The following is a 15,857-nucleotide window of genomic DNA, read 5'->3' as shown; positions in this document are numbered from 1 at the left end:
ATAAACGAAATTTGACCAAAGAACTTTTATTTCGATCGGCTCTTATCTTAGCTCTGTATCGTGTTAAATAGCTATCCATAGAGGATATCTCGGAGTTATAAGTTAAAGCTGGCTGTACTAATTTATCAAAAAGATTATTAGAAATTTCTATTGGGAGATTTCCTAATGAAGGTACCTTGACTTTAACGAAACCATGACTTTTATAGCTTTTTTCGCTAGGTCTTCTAAACTTTAAATGAGGTTACCATTGCCCTTTATAAGAGTCCTTATAGGAACTACACGTGTGGCACTATGTGGCTGTAAAATCATGCTTTTTGTTTTATTTATATTTAGAGTAAGTTGCCAATTTTCACAGAAACTACTAAATTTATTTATACTGTTATAATTACATTACATGTATGTTTCATTATAATACGTTATTTTGATTGGCTAACAGCAATCTCGCGTCATTCTGAAATTAACCTTCATTTAAGAATTGAATGCTTCTTTTTGTAAATTTATTGGGTTGTAAAAGCGTTGACCGAAGTACATTTTGTATGAAGTGCGGAAGCGCTTCATTCTAAAAATGTGCGCACGGTCAACGCTTTTACAACCCTATAAAATTACTAAAAGAAGCATTCAATACTTATAATTACATTTTTTGCTAGGATCATGAAAACACGATTTCTTTCAAGTTTTTCTTTTATTTACCTGTGCATTTTATTGTGGAAGCTCGTGTCGTCATGAATGTTACATTTCATTTTGAAATGAAGGTTAATTTCAGAATGACGCGAGATTGCTGTTAGCCAATTAAAATAACGTATTACAATGAAACATACATATAATGTAATTATTTCAAAATGAAATGTAACATTCACGATGACACGAGCTTCCACAATAATTTGCACAGGTAAATAAAAGAAAAACTTGATAGAAATCGTGTTTTCATGATCCTAGCAAATAAATGTAATTATAAGTATTGAATGCTTCTTTTATAGCAATTTTATAAGGGTTGTAAAAGCGTTGACCGTGCGCACATTTTTAGAATGAAGCGCGGAAGAGCTTCATGCAAAATGTACTTCGGTCAACACTTTTTCACCCCAATAAATTTACAAAAAGAAGCATTCAATTCTTAACTGTAGACCTTCTTTACTCTCTGATGTCAACAGTAGATCATATATAAAAGAGAGAGAGAGAGGTAGAGAGGGGAGTTAGTTACACCAGAGGACAGTTGCAGAGGAGATTTAAGTTAACGTATTGTCGAGCCGGAAGTTTTAGATGTAAATTTTTAACTTGCAACTTTGTTATAGTAGTGCACATTTGATAATATAATATTAAACTTTTAATCGACTTCGTGTCTATATTATGTCTAGCAATGACTTGCTCATACTACATCGGGTGCATTTTACTTATGTGACTAAGCTTCCCTATATCACGTGGCTACAAGTTAAACTATATCCGGATAATCATGTAAATCATTGGCCTCTGTCGTCTATGTTTAAAGTGTTTCATTGGCATCAGCCGTCTATGTACGGTTATATGTCAGCACCTCAAACACCCAACAATACAACCACACTTTTTCGTCGTATAACACTTAAAACAGATTATAATTCAATGTTAATTTGTTTGTTCTTATTTCTATCGATTTTCTGTCATTTAACACTTTTTGTAGTTCAAACCAGCAAAACATGTAAAACTAGACTATAAATACTAAATTTGGAAATTACTTGACGCTTCACTAAACATAAATCTAATATAGTAGAAAAATAAATAAATAAAAAAGTATTGATTTTGGTATTTTTAATTGCTTCATAAATGTGTATTTGAAATAAAGTTTATTACCATTTCCCATTTGAACGTCTACTGATTTTATTACATCGAATGACTGGATTAATGGATGAAAAAAATATTAAATGAAATATAGACATAAAAACAAATTGTAATAAAATCCTGGGAGTGTTTGGTAGGAAGCTCAAAAGAAATTTGTGATAAAACATGATTGTATTCAAGTGATTAAATAATATTAATCATGTATTGTGATATGATTGGAAACAAGTACTATATATAGTAATTGAAACTTATATTTTAAATCTTCTCCTTGTATATGAAAATAAGGAGATGAGGTATGATTGCCAATGAGACAACTATCCACCAAAGTTCATATGAAGTGGATGTAAGCAATTATAGGCAACCGTACGGCCTTCAAAAATGAGAAAAACCCATACCGTATAGTAGGCTATAAAAGGCCCCGACATGAAAAATATGAAACAATTCAATTGAGAAAACTAACGGCCTAATTTATAACAAAACAATTGGCGAAAAAAAAATATGATAGACATGAACCAACGACAACCACTGAACTACAGGCTCCTGACTTGGGACAGGCACATAAAGAATGTGGCGGGGTTAAACATGTTTGTGAGCGCTCAACCCTCCCCTAACATGTGACAATGTCGTAACAGCACAACATAAGAACAAACTAAACAATCAGTTGAATAGATATAAGAAGATGTGGTATGAGTGCCAATGAGACAACTCTCCATCCAAGTCAAAATTGAAAAAAGTAAACCATTATAGGTCAAAGTACGGTCTTCAACACGGAGCCTTGGCTCACACCGAACAGTAAGCTATAAAGGGCCCCAAAAATTACTAGTGTAAAACCATTCAAACGGGAAAACCAACGGTCTAATCTATATAAAAAACGAGAAACGAGAAACACTTATGAACCACATCAACAAACGACAACTACTGAACATCAGATTCCTGACTTAGGACAGGTGCAAACAAATGCAGCGGGTTTAAACGTTTTAATGGTACAAAACCTTCACCCTTTTTCTGAAACAATAGTGTAACATCACAACATAGAAAGACACACTATAAAATATCAACTGAAATAGCTTAACTCAATCAAAGGACATATTAACATCAGTGAACATATACTGAACAAATAAATTTGACCTATGATACAATGTAAATACAAAATAAATAAACTAAGGGAAGAATAATAAAAGTCACATGTTATATCGGTATGAAATGTAAAACAAATTAAGAAAAACAATATGCTCGAACAAAAATATCAGCCATTTGCAATAACCTTAAACACAGGTAAATGAAAATAATTTTGTTGTTAGGTATACGTGTACAGTTCCAATAGAGAAAGGAAATATATTTACAAAATAAATAATTTTGATGTTCATAGTACGAAGTGAAAATTTATAGTAATACCAAACACTTATCAAAGCTGGTAAAAAGACCAGATATAACCCTGGTAGGGTTAACAGGCTTAACTCATCAGATCGATACAAAGCAGAAAAACATCAAACATAAACATAAACACAAACCGGACGTGGCAGGTTATTTATCCATCCCTCATCCCTAACAACAAAAAGGACACTAAGTACAGATCTGAGAGTACTCGCAGTTACTGAAAGCTAGTTCAAAGCCAATAACAACTAATAAAAAATCATGTATCTAAGACTAAAATATCAATCAGTACACATCCAACATCCAAATGATTTAGTGTAAAGACGTCATTAACAGTAAGAGAAAAACATGACCTTATGCAATGCCAAAATAAAGGTATCGACAGATTGTAGTACCGTTAAAGTGCATATGTGTATAACAAAACTATTTAGTATGATTTTAATTTACTGACAGAAAAACATTAAAAACAATTAATTGTTGACTTTGGATATTTAACTGTTTTTGACTGTTTCAGGAAATGCCAAACTTTTAAATCGCAACCAAAATTCCCACATTTCCTGTGGTAGGTCAGTCCTGCTATCATGCCGGTCGGTCAACTACATATCAGATGTACTGGGGTTTTTTTTGTCTTCAACATGCATGTAATATTTGCGACTGGACATAACGCAAACAACAACCAATAATCAAACGGAATGACGAACGTTATAATAACAACACACAAACTTTAAATTAACTACATTAACTAAACAAAAAACATACAAACTATGATTAGCTACCACTAAAATTTCTATATATATAGTTATGTGCCTTTATCTAATTCCTTGACTATAATTATAAAAATATTTATTAATCTTGTAATAAGCATCATGAAAATAATAAAATAGATTATTTTCGGAGTGTAAAAACTCTTTGGATGTTTAAGCAAATTACGTGCGTTTGAAGGTCCTTTCAATTCGGTTGACCGTGTTATGACTGTTAAGTATGTTTTTTTCCACCTCAATACCACTATCAAATTGATTAATTGATTAATTAACAAATTTACAGTTGTCCTGTAAAACCTAGGATGTATCTAGCAGAGCGTTTCGCTCCTCGTGTAGAGAAACCCACAAGCTTCTGGTAATGTCAACTGAACAATGTCTGATTCCTGTAACCATGATTACCATTCAAAGTGATTGCAATCCAAAATAAATGGCGACATTTTAATGCTGCTTATACAGATATCAGACCAGGCAGTCGTGCCAATCCTTGCTACCACAATGTCATAAAGTTTTGCTATAAAAATGTCTCTTACACTTGAGAGAGCGAAGCACTCTGTAAGAACATTTTCTAAATCCTCGATTCCTTTCTAGGGAACACTCTGAAGGTATTTTGTCCATTTGAGAATTTGTACACGGTGATGCTGTAAAATGTACGTATCGTAGAGCATTTTGGCTGGATAACAGGCTTTTCGTATACACACATGTTCAGTTCCAGCATTTTTCCATATAGAGTGGATAACACCAATTTTGCAATTTTCGACATTCAAGAACCGCATTGACGATTTCGATTTCGCTTCGGTAGACATCTTTCTGAACCAAGAGGAATCCACTGACTTCTTATCTTCCTTTTTTGCATTGATATTTTGAATCTGGTTAAGCAAAACATCTTAGAATCTTATCAGTTCTGATAAACCAGCTTTTACGATTTTTTCCCTCTGTAGATAATTGACGCTTGGCGAGACCGTTCTCAACAGAATCACTTATAGCTAAATGTACCAAAAAGTTGTTAGAATCTTTTTTTGAAAAATAGTTGTAATTAGCAACTCACCAAGAATCAGATACCAGCATTTGACGCTTAAGTAGGAAGGTTCTGAATTTGCTTATGAAAATTATTGCAAACATTTCCAGACGATGTATGTCTTTAGCGTGTAGATTCACGATTTAAAGTCTAAATAGCAAACGTTGAACCACATATGCTGACCATAGTTTACATCAGACTGACTCTGCATCCAAGTTGTAAAAAATAAGCTATTAATAAACTTGAAAAAATATACCAGAACAATGTTGCTGATAAAATAAGCTTAAAGTTCTGTAAGCATATTTTAGGCGTAAATAATAAAAGTACAAATGTTGCTTCATACAATCAGAATTAGGAAGATTTCCAATATATTTTAATATTGTTATATCAATGATAAGCTATTTGCATAGATTACATCATTGTAACTCAAATTTCATGATTGAAAGAAGCCTTAATTTATTTGTAACAAGAATATGCCGCATGAAAATAACACTATGGCATGGTATTCCTGTGTTATATTTATTCTTAAAAAGCTTGAATTGAAAGAAACATATTTTATTGATTATTCAATTAATAGATTAATACAAAGTATTATGAAAAAGTTAAAGACATTGCTTTTGAAAGCATGGTACAATGAAAAGGATAATCATGCGTTACTGGAAAGCTGGATACACATTTTTCTCACAAAAGTATTTTTCAAATGGAAAAATAAATTGATATAAAAAAAAATTGAATTAAGACAAATTATGTAAATTTCGCATAAGTGCCCACCAATTACGAGTGGAAAAAGAGCGACATAAAAACATTTTTTTAAAGCTATAGATAGGTCACAGAGGACTTGTAAATTTTGTTCTCATAATGATATATTCGACGAGTTTCATTTTTTAATAAACTGTCCATTATATAATAACTTTCGTGAATTATTGTCACAAACTGATGAGCACTGTCAATCACTGAAGATAAAGATATACTTGAAAAGTCATTTTCTTATACAGAGTTTTGAATTGAGATCCAAAAAGTCTGTAAATGGCTAAGTCTCTTTATATCAAAATTTAATCAGTTGGGGCTCATCTTCGCTAGCCAAGGGTTACGATCCAGTCCCCTCTCTCAAAATGGAGAGGAGACTTCAAAGTTTATTAGATACTGTCCAAAGGGAAATAATCCTTACATATTAATTAATCCCCTTATCATCTTTGCAAATCAAATCATCAGTCTGGGAATTCATGGCAAGCCATAACTCTACAATGTTATGGTAACCCATAACCTTTCAATGTTTTGAGATACCAATACCTAATCCTCTTTCATTTTAGTACGGTGACGTCTTCATTATCGCTTTCGTTATATTCCGGATCTCAAACCGTTACCTCACCGAAGTCGGTATTTTGTTTACATTGACATCCGGGTCACTGTGTAAAAATGGACGACAACAACCTTCGACATCGCATTCAAGGGGTACGTAAATTAGCCGACTGCGGCAATATTATATGTTACTCATGAATGAACCTGCATGAAGTGTTATACAAATGATTAATTTACATTTTACAATACTCAAACACGCAATTACGCTTTTATTTAAAGAAATTACGCTTTTCCAAACTCGTTCAAAAAATAAAATATACACGAAAGTTATGGTTAACCCTAACTTTATTCACCTGAATGGTTACGGTTTACCAAAACAAAAGTAAGGTTACGGATATCCGTAACTTCAATAGGGAGCAGTTGTTTATTTCATTGAACAAGCTGACAAAATGATTGATACCCATAACAGATAAAGGCAGTTCTTGTCTCAATGAAAAAAGGGGGGTTGCCAACATGTAAATATACATGAAATAAAGCTCATGTTATATATGCATGGTATCTTGAAGAGTAAAATTTCAAAAAAAATACTGGAGAACAGAAAAAGTTCAGACTAATAGTATTTTATTAATTTTTAATTTTATTACTGTTAAATTTAAAATAAAATAGCCCTAGATAGACATCTTCATATTTATATAGCTGATAACCGTCAGCTGATGCAATTACGATATTTGCACATTAACCGTCACGGGTAACATTAATGTATTGGCCAAAATGCAAAAGCATGCAAACCATAGATAAACAAACAGTGATATAACTGTGAAATTTAGAGTAAACTAGCCCAAGATAGACATCTTCATATTCAGCATGGCATATTGCTCTCTTAACACGGTCAGCCATTTATCGTCCCCTTCCGACAGACTATCATCGTTATTTGTTTCAAAACTTTAAAGAGGAGGGGATGTATATCCTTTAGGCAACGTGAATCGTTCTCTATTAAAGGAATGTGCAAGAAGTTTATATATGAATGTAAGATTATTTTTTTTCTTTCAGAAGCATGGCACAGCAAGAAAAAGATATAAGACACGACAAGACATTCCAAGTGATTTTGAATAAGACAATTGATTGACTTTTTCAATGTATTCTTAAATAAATCAAATAGTTGATGTAAAATGGTGTTTTGTTCTCATCTCTTAAGCCAATTATCAATAATTATTGACTTAAAATTTACCCCTTTTAGAAGTGTAACGTTTTAGTTTAGAAAGAGAAGTTATATTGAAAAATCTGAATTTGGGACACAAGTTTTAGTCAATGTAATTTCAACTTAAAAATGTGTATAATGTTTGCATATAATGTCCAATGGCAAATATGGCATGCATGTTCAGGTTGACATATTCATGATGTGTATAAGATAGGTAATAAAAGTTGAGAGTGAAAAACTAAACATTATACCATTGTGGTAGGAATGTGGGCTTTCTTGCACTGTCTGTAATCTGTCCACCTATATTTGTCGATTTTGTCCAACAAATATTTTCATTACTGTTTTTCCCAAAACTGCTGATCAAGATGAGTTCATATTTGATGAGCTGCTTGATAGTGATGAACTGTGATGTGTGAACATTTTTGTATCTGGCACCTGTTTCCTGTTTGCTTATACATTGCATTTCAAAATGTTGAATGTTCCCAAATTTTTCATTACTTTTATTAGCTCACCTGGCCCTAAGGGCCAAGTGAGCTTTTCTCATCACTTGGCGTCCGTCGTCTGTCGTCGTTAACTTTTACAAAAATTTTCTCCTCTGAAACTACTGGGCCAAATTTAACCAAACTTGGCCACAATTATCATTGGGGTATCTAGTTTAAAAAATGTGTCCATGACCCGGCCAACCAATCAAGATGGCCGCCATGGCTAAAAATAGAACATAGGGGTAAATTGTAGATTTTGGCTTATATCTCTGAAACCAAAGCATTTAGAGCAAATCTGACATGTGGTAAAATTGTTTATTAGGTCAAGATCTATCTGCCCTGAAATTTCAGATGAATCGGACAACCCGCTGTTGGGTTGCTGCCCCTGAATTGGTAATTTTAAGGAAATTTTGCCGTTTTTATACGACCGCAAAAAAATTTTGTGGTCGTATATTGGTATGACGTTGGCGTCGTCGTCGTCGTCGTCCGGCGTCGTCGTCCGAATACATATTGGTTTTCGCACTCTAACTTTAGTTTAAGTGAATGGATCTTTTTGAAATTTGACCATAAGGTTAAATACCACAAAAGGAAGGTTGGGATTGATTTTGGGGGTTATGGTACCAACAGTTAAGGAATTAGGGGCCAAAAAGGGGCCAAAAATGAGCATTTTCTAGTTTCCAGACAATAACTGTGGAACGGTGTATGGATCTCTCTGAAATTATACTACAAGTTTCCATACCACAAAGGGATGGTTAGGATTTGCTTTGGGGGGTTATGGCTCAAACCGTTTAGGAATTAGGGGCAAAAAAGGGGGAAAAACAAGGTTGTCCTGGTTAATGGACAAATACTTTAGTACAAAACATAATTTAAAGCAATGTAACGGAGATAAATCAAATACATCATTGAAATTATCTCCCTTACACTGCTTTTAAATTATGTATAAAGTAATGGTTAATGAACAATAAAGATAATCTAAAACAGTGTAAGGGAGGTAATCCAAATACAACGTTTTGGTTACTTCCCTTACACTGCTTTTAAATTATGTTTAAAGAAATGCATATTTATAAAGGAAGACCAGTAAAAATATCTGCAAATGTTTTCGTTTTTTTTTTAACAAAAAAATCCATATGAAAGATTTGACACTATATTTTTATTAATTCTATTATAAAATAGATTAAGTTAGCACTATGGTAAATTTAAATGGGTAATTATGGTTGCCAACTCCATTGGAAATTTGAATTGAGATTATGACCATATCTTGAGGGAAAGAATTTTTTTGGGGGAAAAAGGGGGGGGGGATAAAAAGAAATTGTGGGGGGCCAATTTTTTCTCATTTCAGATTTCAGAAATTAAAAAGAATTATTCTTCAAATATTATTTTTTTTTCAAATTTCAAATATTGAAAAATTTCAAGAAGTAATCTTTAATTGCACAGTATGGCGCATTAGAGTTGTAAAATCTTTGATCACATTTATTTATTTGTTATGCCGAATCTAACAGTGTATTTAGATTTTTAATTTTGGGTCCAGTTTTCAAATTGGTCTACATTAATGTCCAAAGGGTCCAAAATTAAACTTTGTTTGATTTTAGCAAAAATTGAATATATGAGGTTCTTTAATATGCTGAATCTAAACATGTATTTAGATTTTTGATTTTTGGCCCAGTTTTCAAGTTGGTCCAAATTAGGGTCCAAAATTAAACTTTGTTTGATTTCAACAAAAATTGAATATATGGGGTTCTTTGATATGCTGAATCTAACCATGTATTTAGATTTTTTATTTGTGGACCCCGTTATCTAATTGGTTCATATTGAGGTCAAAAGGGTCCAAAATTAAACTTTGTTTGATTTCATCTAAAATTGAATTATTGGGGTTCTTTGATATTCCAAATCTAACCGTGTATTTAGGTTTTTAATTTTGGGTCCTGTTTTTTAAATTGGTCTACATTGAGGTCCAAAGGGTCCAAATTAAACTTAGTTTGATTTTAACAAAAATTGAATTCTTGGGGTTCTTTGATTTGCTGAATCTAAACATGTGTTTAGATTTTTGATTATGGGCCCAGTTTTCAAGTTGGTCCAAGATAGGGTCCAGTATTTAAACTTTGTTTGATTTCAACAAAAATTGAATATATGGGGTTCTTTGATATGCTGAATCTAAACATGTATTTAGATTTTTGATTATGGGCCCAGTTTTCAAGTTGGTCCAAATTGGGGTCCAAAATTAAACTTTGTTTGATTTCAACAAAAATTGAATATATGAGGTTCTTTGATATGCTGAATCTAACCATGTATTTAGATTTTTTATTTGTAGGCCCCGCTATCAAATTGGTTCATATTGAGGTCAAAAGGGTCCAAAATTAAACTTTGTTTGATTTCATCGAAAATTGAATTATTGGGGTTCTTTGATATGCCAAATCTAACTGTGTTTTTAGATTTTTAATTTGGGTCCCGTTTTTTAAATTGGTCTTCATTGAGGTCCAAAGGGTCCAAAATTAAACTAAGTTTGATTTTAACAAAAATTGAATTCTTGGGGTTCTTTGATATGCTGAATCTAAACATGTGTTTAGATTTTTGATTATGGGCCCAGTTTTCAAGTTGGTCCAAGTTGGGGTCCAAAATTATACTTTTTTTGATTTCAACAAAAATTGAATATATGGGGTTCTTTGTTATGCTGAATCTAACCATGAATTTAGATTTTTTATTTGTGGGCCCCGCTATCAAATTGGTTCATATTGAGGTCAAAAGGGTCCAAAATTAAACTTTGTTTGATTTCATCAAAAATTGAATTATTGGGGTTCTTTGATATTCCAAATCTAACGGTATATTTAGATTTTTAATTTTAAGTCCCGTTTTTTAAATTGGTCTACATTAAGGTCCAAAGGGTCCAAAATTAAACTTAGTTTGATTTTAGCAAAAATTGAATTCTTGGGGTTCTTTGATATGCTGAATCTAAACATGTGTTTAGATTTTTGATTATGGGCCCAGTTTTCAAGTTTGTCCAAGTTGGGGTCCAAAATTAAACTTTGTTTGATTTTAACAAAAATTGAATATATGGGGTTCTTTGATATGCTGAATCTAACCATGTATTTTGATTTTGGACATTGGACCATAATAGGTAAATTAAAAAAATTCAAGTTCTTAGACCACATTCTTTCTGTGTCAGAAACCTATGCTGTGTCAAATATTTAATAACAATCCAAATTCTGAGCTGTATCAAGCTTAAATGTTGTGTCCATACTTGCCCCAACTGTTCAGGGTTCGACCTCTGCGGTCGTATCAAGCTGCGCCCCAGCGAAGCATTTTATTGGTTATTATCTTGAATATTATTATAGATAGAGATAAACTGTAAACAGCAATAATGTTCAGCAAAGTAAGATCTACAAATAAGTCAAATGACCAACATGGTCAGTTGACCCCTTAAGGAGTTATTGCCCTTTATAGTCAATTTTTGATATATTTTTGTAATCTTTTACAAAAATCTTCTCCTCTGAAACTTTAAAGACAAATTTAACCAAACTTGTCCACAATCATCATTAGGGTATCTTGTTTAAAAAATGTGTCCGATGACCCCGCCTGCGAACCAAGATGGCCGATATGGCTAAAAATAGTACATAGGGTAAAATGCAGTTTTTGGCTCATATTTCTGAAACTAAAGCATTTAGAGCAAATCTGACAGGGATAAAATTGTTCATTAGGTCAAGATCTATCTGCCCTAAAATTTTCAGACCAATCAGGCATTCTGTTGTTGGGTTGCTGCCCATGAATTGGTTATTTTAAGAAAATTTTGCAGCTTTTGGTTATTATCTTGAATATTATTATAGATAGAGATAAACTGTAAACAGCAATAATGTACAGCAAAGTAAGACCTACAAATAAGTCAACATGATCAAAATGGACAATTGACCCCTTAAGGAGTTATTGCCCTTTATAGTCAATTTTTAACAATTTTCATAAATTTTGTAAATATTTGTTAATTTTTACAAAATATTTTCCACTGTAACTACTGGGCCAAGTTCATTATAGATAGAGATAATTGTAAGCAGCAAGAATGTCCAGTAAAGTAAGATCTACAAACACATCACCATCACCAAAACACAATTTTGTCATGAATCAATCTGTGTCCTTTGTTTAATATGCACATAGACCAAGGTGAGCGACACAGGCTCTTTAGAGCCTCTAGTTAGTAATGCTGCTGAACAGAATGACTTAATATTTGGTAAGTGGCTTGACCATGATGAGTTGTGTCTGCCATTTTGGATGTGTCAAAATTTGTAGATATTTCTTGTATTTAGATACTTTGAATTGTTAACTTTCATATGCTTAGCAAAACAACTGATTTATTCTTGTTTGTATATAGAATGAATCACTGTGTATACATTAAACTAATGATTTGTTATATAAAAAAGCAGGAAACTCGGTCAAAAGTACAGAAATTTTTGTATTGATATGATCTAGATATCAATCAAAAACATCTTCTAAAAACATTTTGAAAACATTTTTTAAGGCACGGTCTCACTTGAAAGAAAACATCACAAAAACATTTTTATAACATTATTTGATATTCATGATGTCCTTCAAACGTTTCAGAAAATATTTCTAGAAAACATTTTTTAAAAGATTATCAAAATGTTTTATCCGCCATTGGTTTTCACATTATCATGATATTTCTTGACAACATTTTAATTATATTATGCAAATATATTAGAAAACGTTTAAGCAATATATATCCAACCATACATTTTTAGTTTTTCTCAAGTTTTTTTGTGATATTTTCATGACATTAGACACATTTTAATAACGTTTTAAAGATGTTTTTGTGTTTGCTGGGTTTATACTCCAATCAAATTTTATAGGTCTAACATTTATATTTACTCTAATTCATTCAGTGGCGTAGCAAGGCCTTTTTTAAGTGTACGCCCGAACCTCAGCGAGGGGTCTGGATCCAGGGTGTAGCTCTGAAAGGGGCTCATGTCGGAGACCCCCCCCCCCCCCCCCCCCCCCCCACGGAAGCTCACGCGTTATCGAGAAAGAGATACAGGAGATGTGGGGTGAAAATCACATACAGGAGACAAAATTCGAAATTATTTTATTTTCATATCACATGTTGTTTGGCAAAAATAGTACAATAAACGTTTTGCCTAGTTAAATCCTTAATGCTGTCTCCTTGACTTCAGACTATCAGACACCACCACTTTCATTGTTAACAAGATTTTATATATAATAAATTGCTTTGAACAATAGGAAATAGAGTAGAATTCACAGTAGATTCAGACTTTGACAGAAAATGAACAAATATGTAATATCATATCATTTGATACATAAAGTTAATGTCGCAATTGAAGAAAGTATTACAAGCCTCATGTGCTTTTAACCAATTCTTTTAATTTATTTAGATTTAAATATTTTTTTCAAAAATCATGTGTACGGCCGGGCGTTTTGACGTAAACGTAGCTTCGCGCCTGTCATTGTATTCTGAAATGGATGCCATGATCAGCATGGATCAGGAAGATACGAAATATAGCCTTTTGTTTATGGTATGGACTACCAAAACCTTTTTATGACTGAAGGTTATGGTAAACCCTAACTAGAAAGGTAATGGATGCCCATAACCTTATCAAGATAAATGAAAAATAATTTCTCCCACCCTCAAAATGCACAGTTATGGATATCCATAACTATGAAGGTTATGGGTTACCATAACATTGTAGAGTAATGGCTTGCCATGAATTCCCAGACTGATCATGTTATTGGTGTAAAATCCAAATATTGAATTGTTACCAAGACAAACATGACAATCATTACAAACATACAATATTTAAATTTAAACAACATTCATATTCTATAAGACTATATTTAGATGTTTTGGAGGAGGTGATACTTTTGCAAATTTGAAAGTGCAAGTACAAAAATTACAATTGTGTTATAAAATATATCATAACAAATACAATAAGAAAACTATAGAATAGTCACAACTTTGTTACATCGATTAGTTCTTCTTATCAGCTAGGCTATTTCTTAAAACATATAAATCATTAACTCCCTTGACAATAATTTTAGTTACATCATACTCATTAAATGTAAACATAAATGCAAATTTTTCCTCATCAGACATTTTGGTGAAATCTGGAACTATACTCTCTACTTCCTGAAAAAGTTTTTGCCTACATTCTTCTAAAATTTGAAATTTTAAAGCAAAATGATATTCATCTTCTACCTCCTTTTTACAGAGAGGACATAATCTTTTTTCCAAAGGTAATTTACGGTGTCTACCCTGTTCAATATTTAGATAGCTATTACTTATTCTTATTTTTATAAAATTTGATATCATGTATCGATCTAAATCTATTAATAAAAAAATTTCTAATTTGTATTCTTTTTTTAATTTTCTGTATGTTCTTAATTTGTTTCCATTAGGATTATTTTGGTCGTTAAAAAGACTGTCTTTCCAGAAATCTGTATACCTTTCAGCTAATTTTTTACCTACAGCATTAATAAGGCATTTTTTGGAGAAAGTATTTTGATTTTGCCATACATGATTGAACCCTATTTTGGAAAGAGTATTTTTCAATTTGACCGCAAAACCATTATTTAAATTGAAACTACATTTATAGGCATTTGAAGCATAACTATCTTTTTTGGCATTCATCAAATGGCACCAATAGCCAACAGAAGCCTTTACAGCATCAATAGCAATAGGTAACATACCTATTTCTGCTAAAACTACTGTGTTTACTGCAGCTTTATTTACACCATCAAGATATTTAGCAAATTTTATTTGAAATTTTGATGGTAAAAAAGACAAATATCTACATTCAAGACTTGAATTATCTTTAACTAACATATTAAGTGCCCATATTTCACTGCAATAAAGTAGTATAGGTTTTAAACAACTTTCAAACAGTTTTAAATGTGGATAAATATTAAGTTTATCTGAGAATAAGAGCTTTCTAATGCAAAACATTGCCTTTGAAGCTTTTTTGCACAGATGATTAACAGCATAAGTGAAAATTCCTGAGGGCTTAAATAAAATACCCAAATATTTATATTCATTGGTCAAATCAACTGTGTGTTCATTTCATTTAAAGTTATATTTTTTTAGGACTTTACCTGATTTATTAAATATCAGGGGCGTAGCTGGACTTAATTTGAAGTGCAATCATAACTATCGCCAGCGGAGCGAGGCGAAAATTTTTTTTGGACCATTTTATGCAGAAAATGATAACTTTTTTCGGGCATTTTCCAGGTTTGCCATGCTTATAAAATTCCTTCACGCCCAAACTCCTATTTTGTGAATACTTGTGGACTTTATAGTGATTCTGCAAGGGAGGAGACTATGGACCGCTCAAAGTCCCCAGCTGGTCCAGGGTAGCACCCTAGTCGGGGATCCATGCAGGGTAGCATCGTAGACGGTGGTCCAGGGAAGCGAATCCCCATGAAGCTCCGGGCATATGAGTAATTACAGTGACTGCATTGAACATGAAAAATACCCTATCTGTTTCTTACTATATCATATTTTCATGAAACGATAGTAAAAGTCAGGGAGTTCCGTAATTTGCTGCTTATATTATTAACATGGTTATTTTCAAATATAAAATAAATTTTATAAAACGGGATGATCAGGAAGAGTAGACAACCGAAGCGTTAAAAGCCAATGGACAATTGACAAACCCGGGAACAGATAAGACACAAAAGGAGAAACAAAAGCATTCAACATTGAAAACTAAATACAGATGAAAAACACGGACCCAGAAAATAATGTGGCGACCTCCGGTGCTCCGGAAGGGTAAGCAGTTCCTGCTTCTTGCAAGACACCCGTAGTGTTTCTCACGAAGGTCATTCTCAAATCAAAGGAGAGGTTTCTACGACAACAGTAGAAGGTCATTTGGGACACAGATACCCCAGGTGAATTAATAGTCTTTTGG

This window comes from Mytilus californianus, unplaced genomic scaffold (genome assembly GCF_021869535.1).
Source record: "Mytilus californianus isolate M0D057914Y unplaced genomic scaffold, xbMytCali1.0.p SCAF_9, whole genome shotgun sequence".
In the NCBI taxonomy this organism is placed as follows: domain Eukaryota; kingdom Metazoa; phylum Mollusca; class Bivalvia; order Mytilida; family Mytilidae; genus Mytilus; species Mytilus californianus.
The sequence above is the reverse complement of the archived record's forward strand: the minus strand, read 5'-3'. Positions refer to the sequence as shown.